The sequence below is a fragment of the Zalophus californianus genome, chromosome 1, assembly GCF_009762305.2.
Source record: "Zalophus californianus isolate mZalCal1 chromosome 1, mZalCal1.pri.v2, whole genome shotgun sequence".
In the NCBI taxonomy this organism is placed as follows: Eukaryota; Metazoa; Chordata; class Mammalia; order Carnivora; family Otariidae; genus Zalophus; species Zalophus californianus.
Window position 1 is genome coordinate 44158595 of NC_045595.1, and position 19522 is coordinate 44178116.

The following is a 19522-nucleotide window of genomic DNA, read 5'->3' on the forward strand; positions in this document are numbered from 1 at the left end:
TTGATAGAGACACAGCGAGAGAGGGAACACAAGTGGGGGTGGGTGGTTGGAGAGGGAGAAGCAGGCTTCCCTCTGAGTAGGGAGCCCAATGTGGGGCTCCATCCCAGGACCCTGGGATCTTGACCTGAGTCAAAGGCAGACACTTTAACGACTGAGCCACCCAGGCGCCCCTGGAATTAATTTTTTTTTAAAGATTTTATTTGTCGGAGAGAGAGAGAGAGAGCACAAGCAGGGGGAACAGCAGACAGAGGCAGAGGGAGATGCAGGCTTCCCACTGAGCAAGGAGCCTGATGTGGGACTGGATCCCAGGACCCTGGGATCATGACTTGAACCGAAGGCAGATGCTTAACTGACTGAGCCACCCAGGTGTCCCAGAAATTGAATTGATTTTTAAGTTGCATGTCCCTTGCTTAGTTTTTAATTTGGATCCATTCATTCACTCAGCATGTATTTAGGGAATTCTTATTTTAGACTAGGTTGTACTAATCTCTGCAACTTCAAATTGAAGAATAAGACAAAACAGATACATATTTTCCTACAATAAAAGATATGTGTGTGGGGGGGGTGGTAAACATATTGTGATTAGTGTCATGCTAGAAACATGTTGAATGTAATAGGACAACGAGATTCATTACAATCCTGAAATGCTATGATTTTGTAAAGAGGATTATTTCAAAAATAATACTCCATGATTTTTTTAAAAATTGAAATATTTTATGTATAATATATTAGTTTCAGGTGTATAACATAATGATTTCACAGTTGTATACATTACAAAATGCTCACCATAAATGTATTTACTACCTGTCATCACAAAAAGTTTTTTCAGTATTATTGACTATATTCCCTAAGGTGTATTTTTCATCCCCATGATTTATTTATTTTACAACTGGAAGTTTATACCTCTTAGTCCCCTTAACTTATTTCACCTAATCCCCTACTCCGCTCCCCTTTGGAAAACAGCAAAACCCCAGTATTACCTTACACCAGTCAGAATGGCTATTATCAAAACAAGACAAGAAATAACGAATGTAAAAAAAAATAAATTTTGGTGAGTGTGTGGAGAACAGGAGACCTTTGTGCCCTGTTGGTTGGAATGTCAACTGGTGCAGCCACTATGGAAAACAGTATGGAGTTTCCTCAAAAAAATAAATAAATAAAAAGAGAAGTACCAGATGATCCAGTATTTCCACTTCTGAATATTTCCCTGAGGAAAATGAAAACACTAATTTGAAAAGACTTATGTGCCCCTATGTTTATTGCAGTGTTATTTATAAAAGCCAAGATACTGAAGCAATCGAACTGCCCATTAACAACAGATGATTGGATAAGATGTGTATATATACACAATGGAATTTTACTCAGCCATAAAGAATGAAATCTAGCTATTTGTGACAACATGGATAGACCTAAAATGTTATATTAAGTGAAATATGTCAGACAAAAGAAAGACAAATACCATATGATTTCATTTATATGTGGAATCTAAAAAAGCAAAAAACAACAACAAAAAGAGAAGAGTCTATTACATTTTTACATTTATTTTGATGATGTTTGTTTGTTTGGGTGGTGGTGGCTGAGTAGAGTAGTAGCTTGATTTGTCAGCAAATACCATGAAGTTAGGGATATTTTTCTGTTTATTTTCCCAGTAACTATTTTTGAAATAAATGAATAAATGTAAATATAAAATATGTTGGTCTATAAAGGTAAAGAAGCAGCTGAGTATGAATCATATTTATGAGCCAAGAGAATTTGTGTATGTAGATTTTCTTGCTAATAGTGTTGTGTGCTGATTTTTGTTTCTTTATATTGCTCGTCTATATGTCTTCCTCAGTTTCTTTAGGCACATAGCTGGGACTTCATATTACCCACAGAAAGCTTGCCTTCAGTGGGCTCATTTCTTAACCAACAACCATTAAGTTGCAAGTTATAGAAATGTACACTAGTTCACATAAAGAGAAGGGCTGTTGAAACCATATGTCAGGCAAAGTGATTGCAATCTAAGAACAGAAAACTAGGTAAAACCTGACCTCAAAGGGACTTGAAAAGGCAGGATATGTGACTACTTGTCACCCTTTTCATTTTATTTTTAATACCTTATTTCTCATGGGGATCAGGATTAAGGGTGTATGTTATCCCAACCCTAGTTTTTCTGGAATGTCTGTTTCATTCTTTGATTCTCTCAACAGACTAGTTTCTTTTACAATAATTCTACCTTTACTTGCCTTGAACTCTCAGTGGTGCAGTTTAGAATCTCTGAGAGAGAATCCTATTAGGCTTAATGTGGGTCAAGCATTCCTCCTTGTTCAATCACTGTAGCCAATTACACAGTACATAGCGCAATCCTTTCCAGGAGCTATGGATGTGGCAAATTTTTTAAGGTGCAAATGTTGATTCAGAGGCCTTCTTGGGATTAGTCCTAGATATTCCTCCTTTTTTCCAACCCTTCCAACCTGCCTTCCATTCTTTTGGCCTCTGTTCTTTGCTCCATGACAGCTAACAAATCTGATAAATGTATTCATGATGTTAGCCCATCTAACAGATAATTTCTTTTGGCCAGTGTTCCCTCTGTGAGCAATTCCAGAAATCATAGGGATGAATTTAATAGTAAATACCTTATTTTTAAAAATTTTCTTAAAAAGATTATTTGAGAGAGAGAGAGTGCGAAAGAGAGCAGGAGGAAAGGGGAGGGGCAGAGGGACAGGGAGAAACTGACTCCCCACTGAGCAGGGTGCTCTATCCCAGGACCCTGGGATTGTGACCTGAGCCTAAGGCAGATGCTTAATGGACTGAACTACCCAGGTACCCCTAATGCTGAATATTTCAGATAGTGGGAAAACATTTGCTAGTATGTATTGCTTTTAGGTGCTGACTTTGCTTTTTTATGTATAATCCTTCTTCATGAAACCATTTATGATATATGAGAATCTTTTACCACTATTACTATACTATTACTACTGGTGTTTCATATGCCAGGTAGAAGACTAAATACCTAAATTGCATTATGTTATTTAATTTTCAGTTGTTCTTTGAGGCTGAGTAATGCTATGTCCCCACTTCACAGGTGAAATTGAGGCTTATGTTAGTTAATAAATTGCTCAAGATCACATGGCTAGTAAATAATTGGACCATTATCCCATCTCAGGCAGCTGTCCCAGAACTTGTGCTTTTAAAAGAGGAACATGATTATTTTCTAATGAATAAAATTGGAACCTAAGTTTTCATTTCAAATCTATATCCTTAATTGCACAAATATATTTACTTGCATTCTGTGAAGAATATATTTCTGTACATATGTACATATGTGAGTGTGTGTCAAGTTTTAGTAATACTTGAAAGAATGAACCCGTGATTAAAGTTGTGGTTTTGTTTTTTATGATTTATTATCAGTTTTTAGCTGTTGTTACTGATTTGTAAGCTGGAGTTGCAAGTCATGCCAATAGCTATAAATAGAACTTTTCATTCTTATCAGTGGCTATCCCTAATGTAACAAAAAGTCAGACTTTGAGGTATGCACTAAACTTTTGTAGCCAACTCACATACATAGAGCTGGTGACTGACCATAGTAACATAAAACAAATGGTGATTTATTTATGATTCATTATTAACTTGAATATAGGATTTTTGTCATTTCATAAGAAATATTTCCTTTCATTTGTCATAATCATTTGTGGCACTTTATTTTGGGGGAATATCTCAAAAAGAACATTAAAAAAAGATAAGTTACATTTCTGGATATATTAACAATATAAAGAAGACATATTTGGTCTTTACCTTCTGGACACTATTGATATTAACTTGAAAGTAAAGGTAGTTAGGTACTTAATATAGTGATGAATTATTATGATATGCAGCAGGGGCTACCATAATCTTAATAAGTGATAATGTATTTATGGCTAATCAGGTAAGTAAAATATTTTTATCCTAATCAATTATTCTATATTTAAATGTAAATTAGACTGGACTTGTGTAATGATATTTCTGAGTGGCCATTCTATATTGATCTACATAAAACGATATTTTAATTATAAAAGAATTGTAAGACAGTTATTTTGCTCAGAAGTAAAGTTATCTACAATAGAAACTTGGTTAGAAGATACATACATATACATAAACTTGAAGGTATGAATATATACATTTATTCTCAGTAATATTATATATATTTTTTCCTTAGAGGGAAACAATATTGCTTCAGGGGAAATTACTCTCAGGCACAGAATTATTTTGCAATTAAAGTTTAACTTGGTGGCTTTAAGAGAAGATATAATGCCATATTTATGGAGAGAGTGTTTTGTTTTTGTTATTGTTGCTCTCATTTTACACATTCATATGTCTAGCAAAACCCACCAGATATTTTCTAGTTCATTGTTCACCTTTTCATTATTTTATAAGCTTTTGTAATATCCTTTCTTTAGAAATTGTCTTTTTTATTGAATCTGAATACCACAAAATATCACAGGCTCCTAGAGCCATTATACTAACAAAGAAAGGCTAGAGTGGTGAATTGACTTGTCAATAGTCACACAGCTAGTGGGAGACAAAACAGAAAGGAAGCTGGCATCCTGGCTCCTCATCTGGGCAGTTCTATCAAGCTGAAGATTCATATTGACCATAGTTAATTTTCATTTCTTCCTAATTTAATTTTAGAATGGCAATAGTTAAGTATCAGCTATACATAAGTTTATTTATACTTGAAAACTATATTTATTTGTATATTTTTTATTTTTATTTAGGGATCTTTGATATACAATACCTCCACAGTATGTGGTCTGAAGAACTGCCCTAAAAGGTAAGCTTCCCACAAGGGAAGATTGTCTTTATTTCACTTTACCTTTGGTTAGCATCCTTGGTTTTTATGGAAACATTAAGATCTATTCCATACAGAGTGATGCCATGAGATCATTTTTAGTGTTTTTCTGAAGGTTGAAGTTAATGAAGATGGTGAAATCATGTAAATTAAGACTTGACAATAGGAAATTGAGGCCTTTCCCAAGTCTCTCTGGAGAAGATATTTGTGGTAGTTTTTCTGTGGCTCAGATTAATTGGTAATTGAAAAACTTTTGATTTTGGCATCATGGAAAGAGTATTGGGAATAAAGTAAAAGTTGTTGCACTTTTACCAAATGGCTTTATAGGAAAGAACATTTTATCAGGCAAATCAACACAAATATTGTTACTAGGTCCTACAAATATTCAGGTCTTAAAATTGAAGCCTTTTAGGGTTAAAACACAAGCAGTATAACTCATGATCTGTGATATATGCAAATTTTTTCCTTATAAAAATGTGAAATACCTGTTTTTATTTTCTAAGGCTGCTATAGCACTGTACCATGAACTGGGTGACTTAAAACAACAGCAGTTTGTTTTTACCAGAGTTCTGTAGCTTAGAAGTCTGAAATGAAAGTGAAGGTGTGAAGGCAGGTCATACTCTCTGAAGGCTCTAAGGGAGGAATACATCCTTGATTCTTCTAGTTTCTGGTAATTGGCAACAGTATTTGGTGTTCCTTGGCATGTAATGGCTCCACTCAGATCCTTGTCTGCTCCCCAAACTTGTATTTGTAATAGGCACCAGGCATTGGATTGAGGGCCCACTCTAAAGCAATACAACCTTATCTCAACTTGCTGATGTCCTCAAGGACCTTTTCCCAAATAAGGTCCCATTCACAGATCTAGGGATTGGGATTTCAACATATCTTTTTGGACATAGTTCATGCATAATAGTATATATCACCTAAAATTGACATCAGTGATGTTAAAATTAATTACAGTTAACTAGGAACTCATGGGGAAAAACACTAACGAGAGTGGTGGTAGAGGAGGTCTCATTCCATTAATACACATAAAATAAAATGCCAACTCATTTTAAAAGTTGTAATAATTATGTCTTGATGGACAACTTATCTCCCAAGCAAGATAAAATTTAAAACTCAGTTATTCAGTATAGGGATTGATGACATTGGGTAAATATTAGCACATGATTTTGGCTCTCAGGGGAAGATTATTTTTAACACCCTCAATTATAAAAAAAATTAGGAAAAATTTATTTCACTTGATTCCTTAATTGTTTTTCATAAGCCAAGATCGAGTAAGTTATTTTTTACCACTTGAGTATTGCTCTATAACAAACCACTCCTAGATTCAGTGGCTAAAAAACAGTAACTATTAATTATTTCTCATGAATATATCAGGTAAGCTGTGTGGGTCATCTGATGTGGAACCCATTTTTGACTGTGTTAGTGTATATAGGGTCTGCTTGTAGGTAAATTAGGGGGAGCCTCTGCTCTGAATAGTCTCTATTCCTCCAGGAGAAGACAGGCTTTTTCTCATGGTGATGGCTTTTTCTTATTCCACAGTATTTTGAGTGTTATCAAACTTGGTACTAGTTTTTATTTTTATTTCCACAGACTTGTCTAGCTACAGTCCATCCCAGACAAAGTAGTAGAAGTGATCTTCCTAAATCATTCCCTAAATCTAATCAGATTATCATAACTACCTATAAATCTTTCATTGTTCCTTGTTTTCCTTGGATCAACTCCAGCTATTTGACATGACTTTAGAAGTTTTTATATTATTTGACTGTTGCTTACCTTTCTACCCTCATTTCTCACCCCCCCTTCCAAAATACGTTCTACCAGCTTGTATTTTTTTTTTAAGATTTTTTTTATTTATTTGTCAGAGTGAGAGAAAAAGAAAGAGCCCAAGCAGGGGGAGTGGCAGGCAGAGGGAGAAACAGGCTTCCTGCTGAGCAAGAAGCCGATGAGGGACTCCATCCCAGGACTCTGGGATCATGACCTGAGCCAAAGGCAGGAGCTTAACTGTCTGAGCCACCCAGGTGTCCCTCAGCTTGAATTTTTATTTATTTTTTATTTTTTTTATTAACATATAATGTATTATTTGTTTCAGGGGTACAGGTCTGTGATTCATCATTCTTACACAATCAGCTTGAATTTTCAAAAAAATGTTTAAATATGCCATTTTTTCTCTTGCTTTTCTTCATTCTATTCCTTCTTTCAGAAATATATTGTTCTCCTCATCCTGCACCCTTCTCCCATCTTTAATCAACTCTTTATTGCTAACTAAAAACTTGATGTTTGAGGACGGCTTCTGTGGTTTTTCTTCTCTGGGTTAGGCTTTCCTCCAGTGCCAATATCAACGTGGACAACATGAAAATCACATTGTACTGTAATTGCTTTTTTGATTAGTTTACTTTCTCATTATGGACCCTATAAGCCAGTGATGATACCTTTTTTCTACATCTTGGTATTCAGTCCTCAGTAATTATCCATGGAAAGAATGGAGTATATAATGACATCTTTTGTGTTCCAATTACACTGTCTTTAAAAGTTTGAGATGTTGAAATCATACTCAATGGCAAAAAGCTGAGAGCTTTACCCTTAAAATTAGAATCAAGATGTGAATGCAAACACTACTGAACTTCAGCATAGTATTAGAAGTCCTAGCCAGAATGATTAGACAAGAAAAAGAAATGAAAGGCATTTAATTGGAAGGGAAGACATGAAATTATCACTATTTATAGATGACATGATTTTATATGTAGAAAACCATAAAGAGTCCACCAAAAAACAGAACAAATGAATTCAGGAAAGTTGCAAGGTACAAAATCAGTATACAAAAATCTGTTGCATTTTTATACACTAACAATGAACTACCAAAAAGAAGTTAAGAAAATAGTCCCCTTTGCAATTGCATCAAAAGGAATAAAATGCCAAAAAAAGAATAAAATGCCTAGATACAAATTTAATCACAGAGATGAAGGACTATTGAAAACGAGAACAATTAATATTGTTAAAATGTCTATCCCTCCCAGAGTAATCTGTATTTCAGTGCAATTCTTATCAAAATTCCAATGGCATTTTTCTCAGAAATAGAACAAAAAAAAATTAAAATTTGTATGGAACCACAGAAGGTCCTAAATAGCCAAAGCTATCCTGAGAAAAAAAGAACAAAGCTGGAGGCATCACACTCCCTGATTTCGGACAATACTATAAAGCTACAGTAATCAAAACACTTTGGCATTGGCATAAAAACAGACAAATAGATTAGTGGAACAAAATAGGGGGCCCAGGAATAAGCCCCCATGCATATATGGTCAATTTATGACAAAGGAGGCAAAGAAGGAGAGTCTCTTTAGTAAATAGTATTGGGAAGACTGAGCAACCACATACAAAAGAATGAAACTAATCAAATCCATCAAATACAAAAATTAACTCCAAATGGATTAAAGACTTGAATGTAAGACCAGAAACTGTAGAACTCCTAGAATAAAACATAGGTAATAAGCTCCTTGACATTGTTCTTAGTAATATCCTTTTGGATCTTACTCTAGAAGCAATAGTAACAAAAGCAGAAATAAACAACTGGGACTACATCAAACTAAAAAGCTTCAGCCAACAAAAGAAACAACTATGAAAATGAGAAGGCAATTTACATTTGCAAATCATATATCTGATAAGAGCTAATATCTAAAACATATAAAAATCTTACATAATATAATGTAAAAAAATAACCTAGTTAAAATACGGGCAGAGGATCTGAATAGACATTTTTCCAAAGAGGACATACAGATGGCCAATAGGCACATGAAAAGGTGCTAAGCATCAGTTGTCATCAGGGAAATGAAAATCAAAACCACAATGAGATATCACTTCATACCTCTCAGAAGGGTTAAAATCAAAAAGACAAAAAATGGAAAGCATTGGCAAGGATGTGGAGAAAAGGGAACCCTCATGCATTGTTGATGGGAGTATAAATTGGTGCCGCTACTGTGAAAAACAGTATGGAGGTTTCTCAAAAAATTAAAAAACTACCATAAGATCCAGCAATTTCACTTCTGGGTGTTTATTAAAAAAAGATACTAATTTGAAAAGATAGAAGCAACCTTATGTTATTTGCAGCATTATTTACATTAGTCAAGATAAGCAACCTAAGTAGCCATTGATGAATGAATCGATTAAAAAAGATGTGGCATGAGGCGCCTGGGTGGCTCAGTCAGTTAAGCATCTGCCTTCAGCTCAGGTCATGATCCCAGGGTTCTGGGATTGAGTCCTGCATTGCGTTCCCTGCTCAGCGAGGAGCCTGCTTCTCCCTCTCCTTCTGCTGCTCCCCCTGCTTATGTGCACACACTCTCTCTCTCTGTGTCAAATAAATAAATAAATAATAAATAAATAAATAAAATATTAAAAAAAGATGTGTGTATATGTACATATGTATACACAGAGACACAATTGTAATTCTACAGAGCTATAAAAAAGAATGAAATTTTGCCATTTGTGGCATCATGTATGAACCTACAGGGTATTATGCTAAGTGAAATAAGTCAGAAAAAGAAAGACAAATACTACATGATTTCACTTAGAGCTGGAATCCAAAAAACAAAAAAAATTGGCGAGCAAACCCAAACCAAACTCATACATACAGAGAATAGGTTGATGGTTGCCAGAAGGGAGGGAGGCTTGAGGGAACACCAGGTAGGTAAAGAAGATCAAGAAGTACATGCTTCCAGTTATAGGGGCATCTGGGTGGCTCAGTTGGTTGAACGTCTGACTCTTGGTTTCAGCTCAGGTCATGATCTCGGAATCATGATCTCAGGGTCTTAATATCAAGCTCTGCATCTAGTCCTACCTCTGGCTCAGTGGGGATTCTGCTAGAGATTCTCTCCCTCTCCCTATACCCCCCTTCACACTCCCTCATGTACATGCTTTCTCTCTCTTTAAAAATGAATGGATAAATCTTAAAAAATAAAAAATAAAAAAAAGCTTCCAGTTATAAATGTCATGGGGATTTAATGTACAGTATGGGGACTATCATCAATAATATTGAATTGCAAATTTGAATAAGAAAGTAAATCTTAGATGTTATCACAAACAAGATGTAACTTTGTATGATGACAGATGGTAAATAGACTTAATGTGGTGAACATTTTGCAATGTATACAAATGTTGAATCATTACATTGTACACCTGAAACTAATAAAATGCATCTCAGTTATACTTCAATGAACAAAGTTGTTAGACATTTCCAGAATTAAGACTGAAAGGCAGGAGGTCAGGTACTTTCAAATTGTCATGATCCCCTTTTGGTTGTCTTTAAGGAGGGCCCTGGCACCACCTCCAGGTGCCCTAGCCTCGTGTCCTCCACCACAGGTTGTAAAAGTGGCAGCCTATGGATAAGAACAGCTTCAAAACAGAGTTATGTTGGTTCACACATTTGTTTTTTTTTCCTTTTAATTGCAAAAAGATAAAGTTTTAATTGTTGCCAACACTTGAAAATTCGATTTCAGATATAGTGATGATTTCTAGTTGTCTTAGAAGAAATCAGAATACCTTCCTACCCCAGGCTTGCACTCGTAGATGGCAGGAGGGCTTTCCCGGGCAGCAGCTGCCTCCTTCTTCGTTCTTCAGTTTATTATACCACTTCATTTGCTACCTATTTGGCCCTGACAGGCCCTTGAGTTCAGTATCCTCAGCTGCACAAAGACTTCTGGATTGATGGAATGTGGAAGCTTAGTTCAGCTTCTGAGAGTCTGTCTCTGGTGAACCAAAGATCGTAGGTTCAGTGGCTGAATGGGCCATTTAGTTGTTCCTGTCATATATCTATCAACTAAGTGAAAATAATTTTGGCTTTATGTTCAGAGTCCTGTGCTTTAAATTCCTGCTCTAATATTGGAGCAGGTAAACTAACTTCTCTGAGACTCATTTTTTTTCCCATCAGCAAAATGGAGACTGTAATATTTGAGGGCTTACAGCATGTAAATTTGTTTTGTTAACACCACAACATTGAGTCTAGCATACACACAGAGAGAAAATGGAAGAAAATAATTACATTCTTTTTCTCTGGATTGGTATAAGTAATTTTTGTCTTTTGTTAGATATTAGTCAGTTAAAAACAGGAAAATTAAGTATTGATACATGCTACAACATGGAGGAACTGTGAAAATATTATAAGAAGCCAGACACAAAAGTCCATGTATATGATTTCATTTATATGAAATGTCCAGAATAGGCAAAATTATAGAGATAAAAAGTATAATAGTTGCTTCCAGGGACTAAGGGCAGAGGAGAATATGGGCGTATTGCTCAAGGGGACCGGGTTTCTTTTTTGGAGTGATAAATATGTTATCAAATTAGATAGTGGTGATAGTTGCACAACCTTGTGAATATACTAAAAACCACTGAATTGTATAGTAAATGGTGAATTTTATATGGGAAGTAGATCTCAATATAGTAATAGATTATGAAATGCATGTTTTAAGAAGACAAAATTTCTCCTTCAGATAAGGTGACTAGGGGATATAACAAAATAAACAGACTCCTTAGGTTATCATTCAAATCAATACATACTGTCTTCCTAAAAGTCGTGATGTATCCTCCCAGGCCAAAGACCAAGTCAGGTTTCTAATTTTAAGGATTAATGGTTTAATAAAAGGTTATGAGTGATGGAGGCAGACAGAGATGGGTAAACATTTAATTTTTTTCAATTTTTATCTCTGTAAGCCTTAGATTCCTTAAACTTTAAGTAAGGGTCCTAATAGTCATTTTGTTGGGTAACTGTAAGAGTTATGAAGATTATGTCAAGTACTGATCTTAGTGTCAGTTATAAAATAGGCCCTCTATAATTTATACTTTTTAAATGAATGTTACTTGGTTGTAAATTTTAGGCTATAACATTATATTATGGGCAGCCCAGCTGTCCCAAGTTTGGTTTTTCCTGTGCTAGCATCTTGGCCAGGAAGAAAATAATGGTTAGAATTTCTGCTAATACTTAATGAATTTAATCAGCTCCTGAGGGACTTTTGATATAGCAGGGAAATATTTAACAGAGAAACATGATTTTTATTCCTCCTATGTTTCTCTTGATAGTCGACAGAGCCTTCCCTAGCAGAGGTAACATTATCTGTGCTGAGAGAAGAGTATTAACATACCATGAGGGTAATGTTAGAATGAAGAGAACACATCCCTGTGGCCTCACATTAAAATGTTTCTGTGCGCGTGTGGCTCTGAATGCAATTTAAATTGCTGCCAAGAAAATAAATCACTGCCTGAAAATGGACAATTCAATTGTCCATCAATATTTTTTACTTATGATTTTTTTTCCTTTAGAACAGAGAGTTTGTTCATTCTTTTTTTAACTTTGGCTTTGTGTTTGGAAATTGAAATTAAAATCATAGCCTAGGAATAATGAAGATGATTGAGTTATTCAATGTGCATATTATAGATTATAATGTTAAGCAGAAACTTTTAATCTCTTCTTTAAAGATTTTATTTATTTAAGAGAGAGAGAGTAAGAGAGAGAGCAGGAGGAAGGGGAGGGGCAGAGGGAGAGGGAGAAGCAGGCTCCCTGCTAAGGAGGAAGCCAGACAAGGGGCTCCATCCCAGGACCGTGGGATTATGACCTGAGCTGAAGACAGACACTTAACTGACCGAGCCACCCAGGCACCCCAGAAACTTTTCATCTTAATTATGAAAAAATGGTTGTATGAATTGCTCCATTTGATACATTGCTGTTGTAACCTTTTCTTATGGATAACAGGAAGGATTATGCTATGGGGAATAGTCGGAATAACAGTTGGGGTTATTTGTTTCAGCAAGTATGTATATAGGGATCTAACTATATGTCAGAATCTATATTAAGTTCTGATGATATGGTGGCAAATAAAATATATATTTACCCTCAACTTTTGAGTTTGATATATCATAGAGATGACAGATTATAAAGAAGTAAAAAAAAATTACTGATTTTGTTAGGTGCTATGAAGAAAATGAAGAGAGTACAATGATAGAGAAACAGGTTATTGAATGAATGAAAGGATGTTCATGAAAGAAATTGGAGACGCTGACACAAATGGGAAGATATTCCATCTCATAGTTGGAAGAATTGATATTGTTAAAATGCCTACATTATCAAAAGCAGTCTATACATTTAATGCAATCCCTATCAAAATACCGACAGCATTTTTCACAGACTAGAACAAACAGTTCTAAAATTTGTATGGAACCACGAAAGACCCCAAATAGCCAAAGCAATCTTGAAAAAGAAAAGCAAACCCGGAGGTATCACAATTCTGAACTTCAAATTATATTACAAAGCTTTAGTAATCAACAGCATGGTACTGGCACAAAAATAAACACATAGATCAGTGGAACAGAATAACAAACCTAGAAATAAATCCACATTTATATGGTCAATTTATCTTTGACAAAGCAGAGAAAAATATCCAATGGGAAAAAAATAGTGTCTTCAACAAATGATGTTGGGAAAACTGGATAGCTACATTCAAAAGAATGAAACTGGACCATTTTTTTACACTATACACAAAAACTCAAAATGTGTTAAAAGCCTAAATGTGAGACCTGAAACCATAAAAATCCTAGAAGAAAACACAGGCAGTAATTTCTTTGACATTTAGCAACGTTGCTCTCCATATGTCTCCTCAGGCAAGGGAAACAAAAAACAAAAATAAACTATTGGGACAACACCAAATAAAAAAGCTTTTGCAAGGTAATGGAAACCATCAACAAAACAAAAAGACAACCTACTTAATGGGTGAAGATAATGTGCAAACAATATATCCGATAAGGGGTTAATGTCCAAAATTTACAAAGAATTCATACAACTCAACACTAAGACAACAAATAATCCAATTAAGAACTGGGTAGAGGACCCAAATAGACATTTTTCCAGAGAGGGCATACAGATGGCTAACAGGCACATGAAAAGATGCTCTACATACTAATCATCAGACAAATGCAAATCAGAACCAAAAGATATCACCTGACACTTGTTAGAATGGTTAGAATCAAAAAGACAAAAAATAACAAGTGTTGGTGAGGATGTGGAGAAAAAGGAACCTTCATGCACTATTGGTAAGAATGTAAATTGTTGCAGCCACTGTGGAAAACAGTATGGAGTTTCCTCAAAGAAATTAAAATAGAAATAACATATGATCTAGTAATTCCACTGTTAGGTATTTATCCAAAGAAAACAAAAACACTAATTCAAAAAGATATATGCACCCATATGTTTATTGCAGCATTACTTACAATAGCCAAGATATGAAAGCAACCCAAGTATCCATCAATAGATGAATAGATGAAGTACGTACACACACACACACACACACACACACACACACACACACACACACACACACACACACACACACACACACAGGAATATTCCTCATCACAGAAAAGAATGATACCTTGCATTTGCAAGATCATTGGTGGACTTAGAGGGTATTATGCTAAGTGAAACAAGTCAGAGAAAGATAAATACCATATGATTTATATTATATGTGGTATCTATAAAACAAATGAATAAACAAAAGGCAGAATCAACCAATAAATAGAGAACAAACTGATGATTGCCAGAAGGGGTGGGGGGATGGATAAATTGGTGCAGGATACTGGGAGGTACAAACTTTTAGTTATGGAATGAGTAAGTCCCAGGATAAAAGGTGCAGCATAGGGAATATAGTCAGTGGTATTTTAATAATGTTGTGTGGTGGCAGATGCTAACTACACTTGTGGTGAACGTAGCATAATGTATAGGCTTGTCAAATCACTATTTTGTACTTCTGAAACATATAACATTGTATGCCAACTACACTTCAATAAAAATAAAGTAAGAAAAAAATGCACACATTGTAGTTCTGCATCACTACTAACATTTTGTGTGAGCATGGGGAGGCTAATTTGATGAATGAACGTCAAATTTTTGTTTTTTGTTTGGTTTGGTGAAGTGACTCTTTGATCATTATGGACTTTTCTCTTTTTGTTCTCAATAAGTCTTTTGAACATAATATTTATATGATTTTAACAATTCCATGCCTGTTATAGCTGCTTTACTTAAATTACCATTTGCCTGGGATTTCTCTTCTACTTTGTTTTTAACCCTTATTTGTCATTTTAGACGTGTCTCTTGTTAATAGCATATAGCTATATGTTTCTGTTTGATTTGTTTTCTGCTTTTATCAAGGGATTTCTATTTTTGTATTTATTTTTAATACTGAAATATTTTAATATTTTTCTACCATTTTATTTTATGTCACTTTTTTTGTTTCTGCATATTTCTTCTTTCCCACCTTCTTAAATGGATTGTTTTTCGTTATTCACTATTCCTTCCTATTTTTTTTTTATTTTTCACTCTATTTCTGTTTCTAGTAAGTTTCCTAGATCTTATAAATTTAGGAATATTGAATTTAACAACATTATTAAGCAAAACCAAAATTATTTAACTATAATTGTACCACCCAAAGTTCCAGGTTATTGTTATATACATAAATGTAGTATTTAATTCAACTTTTTCTTCCAATTGGTAATTACTATTATATTTATTATAGTCAAGACTTAACTTACACATATTTTCCTATACATTGTACCAATTTATTGCTCATCATTTCTCCCAGCATTCCAGTTCCTTTGCGTTCAAGTTACTTTTAAGATATCTATGAAATAATTCTTTTAGCACATTCTCTTAATGGGAAATTGTTAATTTTATCATGAACTATTATTCTTTATCATTATTTTTGAATAATGTTAAACTAGGTTTGCAATTCCTAGTTGACAGTTTTTTCCTCTCAGTACTTTGAAGATGTTCCATTGTTTTCAGCTCTTCATTACTGTAGATAATTGAGTTTTCTATTAGTCAAATTGATGTTCTTTTTATGTGATCTCTTTTTCTGCATTTCCTTTTAAAACTTTGTGTTTGGAGTTTTGCAGTTTCATTACAGTATGTCCAATTATGCATTTATTTTTAGTTTTTCTTATGCAATACTCCACTTTTCAATCTGAAGACACATTCCTTTTTTTTCAGTCTTGTAAAATTCTTATTTACCATTACTTGAATGTTGATATTCAACATTTTTGTCTGTTATCCTTTTCTAAATATCTAATCACACATGTTTTGTACCATTTATTTATCCTATCCAGGACTCCTTTCATATTTCTTATTTCCTTACATCTCCATTTTGCATTCTGGGAAAATTCCTCAATCTCCTCCTCCAATTTTTAAATTCTGCTTTCATCAGTGTCTACTCTGCCATTTAATTTTTTTTAATCAATGAAGATAGCTAGTTTATGCTGCATTAGCAAATGACCCCAAATCGCATGGGCTAAAACAACAACAGTTTATTTCTCCCCCGTGTTACTTGACCAGTGCAAGTTAACAGGCAAAATCTGTTTGTTATATTTACTCGGGGAATCCTACTGACGGAGTTGCCATTGCAGAATGCTTCCATGATTAGTGAAGCAAAGTAAGAAAACCTATGGGATCATGAACTAGGTCTGAGAGGTTCTTCCAGGTATCTGCACATCATTTTTGCTCACATTTCATTGACAAGACAATTCACATAGCTGTGAGTGACTATAAAGAGGGCAGGGAATATAACCTTAACATATGCCTGGACAGTTTCTAGAATTACCTTTCTGCTCTCTAAAAAAAGGTGCTCAAATTATATTTTCCACAATGATCCTATGAGTCTGTGAAACATTTCTCTAAATGAACTAATGGGAAGACAATCAGATTGAATGTTAGGTCTCCTGCCTTGTTTTCTATTTTGATATTAACCAAATGTGTGATGTTACAGAAATCATTAAAATTTGCTGTTTTCCCATCTATAGAATAAAAGGCTGGGATTCAGTGACTTGGGTAAATAGATTCTCTTCTCAGCTAAGCATGTTTAGAAGACACATGTTTTTAGGAAAGACCCTACTTCATTCCCAGTATTCTAATATTTAGTTATGTGATTATTTCTAGCTAAATTATTTTTAACATATGCTACTGAAAAACTATGTCTTAACCCAATTTACCCTGTGGTATTTTAAAAGTGACTATGTTTAAAGAACCATCAATCTGTAGGTTAAATCTATGGATTGAATGAAATTAGTTTAGTATTATAAGGATCTCAAAAGGTAACATTAAATTAAGCATTTGTTGATTGCTCTAATACACTTTTTCAAGAGACCTTCCAGAGTAAGACTGGGTTATTTCTTTCATCATATGAAAAAAAAGAAAATGGGGTACATTTTTATCTTGCCATGTTTAAAATAAGACATATGGTAGGGCTTGTCAATATTGCAAAACAAAGTCTTTTAGACTATTTAGTACAGAATCACCCTTCTAATCACACACGTAGTGAAGGTATGTAAATTTCAAAGATCACATAAAATACCCTTTGGAGTCTTCTCCTTAAAAGTGGTCCCAAAATCATAGACTCCAGGATTTGAGCAACACAGTAAAAAAATATGCTTATAGATATTAGCCAAAGGCTGATGAGTTGCTGTCAGTTCCCTTTTAGCCACATAAATCTTAAGGAAAAAATAAAGATGATCTATTTATCTGAAGATTGTACAGAAAATTTATTAAAAATACAGGCGTGCAAGGACTGATAGACTGTCTGCAAATAGTTAGCATAGCTCTAATTTCACAAACACTTGGACTGGGATAATATTACCTAGTGGAGATATCCAAATACAAAGTGGAATAAGATTTCAGATGTAGTGCTGATCATCCAATATAATGCACCAAGTACAATGAAACAAACAACCAGAAACAAGCTAGAGAAACTTGAGAAGCTTAAACTTGGGGAACTGTGCAGAGAAATTGAATGGAAACAACAGTCAACTTTATCTGCAAAGGATGAAATATCACACATCAGGAGGATGTTATAACGTATCTCTGCTTAGCCTGTTGGGGGCAGGTCATGGATGAATTAGAGAAATCTATGCTTCCCATTAAGATCTGTTTTGAAGTGAGACAGACGCTTGTCTCAAAGGTCAAGGACTGAATGTGGCTCAGAGAAGTGGTGGTGGTTATTTTACCTTTTAATCCACCTTTGCAATAAAAGATTAGAGTTAAGATTTTTACCTTGCCAGAAGAATGAAGCTTTTAAAGGAGGGGCATAATTACAGCTATCTTCAAAGTAGGTGGATGCCAAGTCTTAGGGAAGTGCGGGATTAACCTTGTTAATGACAGAACCTAAGGTATCCACAGATTGTTCTTAACGGCTTGAAAACCAAGGATTTGGAGAGCAGGTGGTTGGACACAGCTGCTGAATAATCCTCTTAACCTCATCTGTACTTCACAGGGTGAAAAATAGCAGGAAAATAAAAATCTCCACCAAGTGGTTGATAGCAATGAAATAAAAGGAGCATCATAGGTATACAAGGGCAAATTTGTCTGATGCTAGTAATTTTGAACAAAAGAAGTATTTGCTGTAGAGAGGTATGTACTATTATAAAATAAAGTCATAATAAGTATGCCTAAATAAAGAATAAAATGGAATAGGATTCTGCAGGTGGTGATTTCTTCAAGGAACTTCTAAAGCTGTTATTCATTGAGGGCATAAAACCTCTTAATATTTTGTCATTAATTTTTTTTGTTCATGAAATTGCTAGAAATGAATAGTTCTCTGTCAATATTTAATTGATACTTATAAATTGAATTTAATCAGAAACTATGTCTCTTAAAAAAAAAAAGAAACTATATGTCTCACCATCCAACAAATATTTAAGCAAGGCAAATGTAACAGAGAAAAATGAGGGCGCCTGGGTGGCTCAGTTGGTTAAGCGACTGCCTTCGGCTCAGGTCATGATCCTGGAGTCCCGGGATCGAGTCCCGCATCGGGGTCCCTGCTCAGCGGGCAGTCTGCTTCTCCCTCTGACCCTCCCTCCTCTCATGTGCTCTCTCTCTCTCTCATTCTCTCAAATAAATAAATAAATAAATAAATAAATAAATAAAATCTTTAAAAAAAAACAGAGAAAAATGAGAAGAAAAGCAGGAAAATGGCACCAGACTTTATGGAAGAGGGATAGAAAACTTTAATACATTTAAGCCATTGACATTCCTAGAATATTGTAGCAAAGCCTAACTAGTCCTGATTAATATCTCCTTTCCCCCAAAGCATGATGTAGCCTGAAAAGAAATGGCCTAACATACACTTGCATTTCTGTGCAATGTAATGGGTCCATGTCTTAGTAATTCTGTGTTTTTAAAAGTTCCTATATTGAATTTACCTCAAACATGTTGACAGCTGAAGCTCAAGTTCTGTTTATTACATACAGAACCATATAGTACAACTCCTACCATAAATGTGAGATCATTTAGTGCTCAAACTGGAAAGAGTAGACTCATAGAAGGCAGTAAGTAAAAAGAGCCCCAGGTAACATCCAGGTCAGATCTCTGATTTTATGGTTGAGGGAATTTAGGCTCGAAAGTGTTTAATGCTTTGTCCAGAATCACATGCTCACATGAAACAGAATTCTTGATGTTCAGAATTGTGTGTGTTTTTTTTTTTCTACATGCTGAGAAGTCTTCCTCATGTGGATGGTGAGAATTTGCTTTCCCACTAGGACAGAAGATGATCCTCCCTTAACTGAATGACACTGAGTTTTACTCAACAGAAACGGGAGTTTACATGCATAACAGCAAAACAACATTTTGAGAACTTATGAGTGCCAGGTACTTCCCTAATCCTTATAAACACATTTTCTTCTTTGATACTT

General features: G+C 34.7%; 1 protein-coding gene across 2 annotated transcripts in view; it reads left to right on the forward strand.

The window, feature by feature from the left end:
- CNTN4 (contactin 4) overlaps positions 1-19522 on the forward strand; it is a 987359-nt gene that overhangs the window by 260411 nt on the left and 707426 nt on the right. For both annotated transcript variants that reach the window (XM_027586928.2, XM_027586926.2), the window contains exon 3: positions 4734-4789. The gene's annotated coding sequence lies outside the window, so the exon portion shown is untranslated. The remainder of the gene's footprint in view (positions 1-4733; positions 4790-19522) is intronic.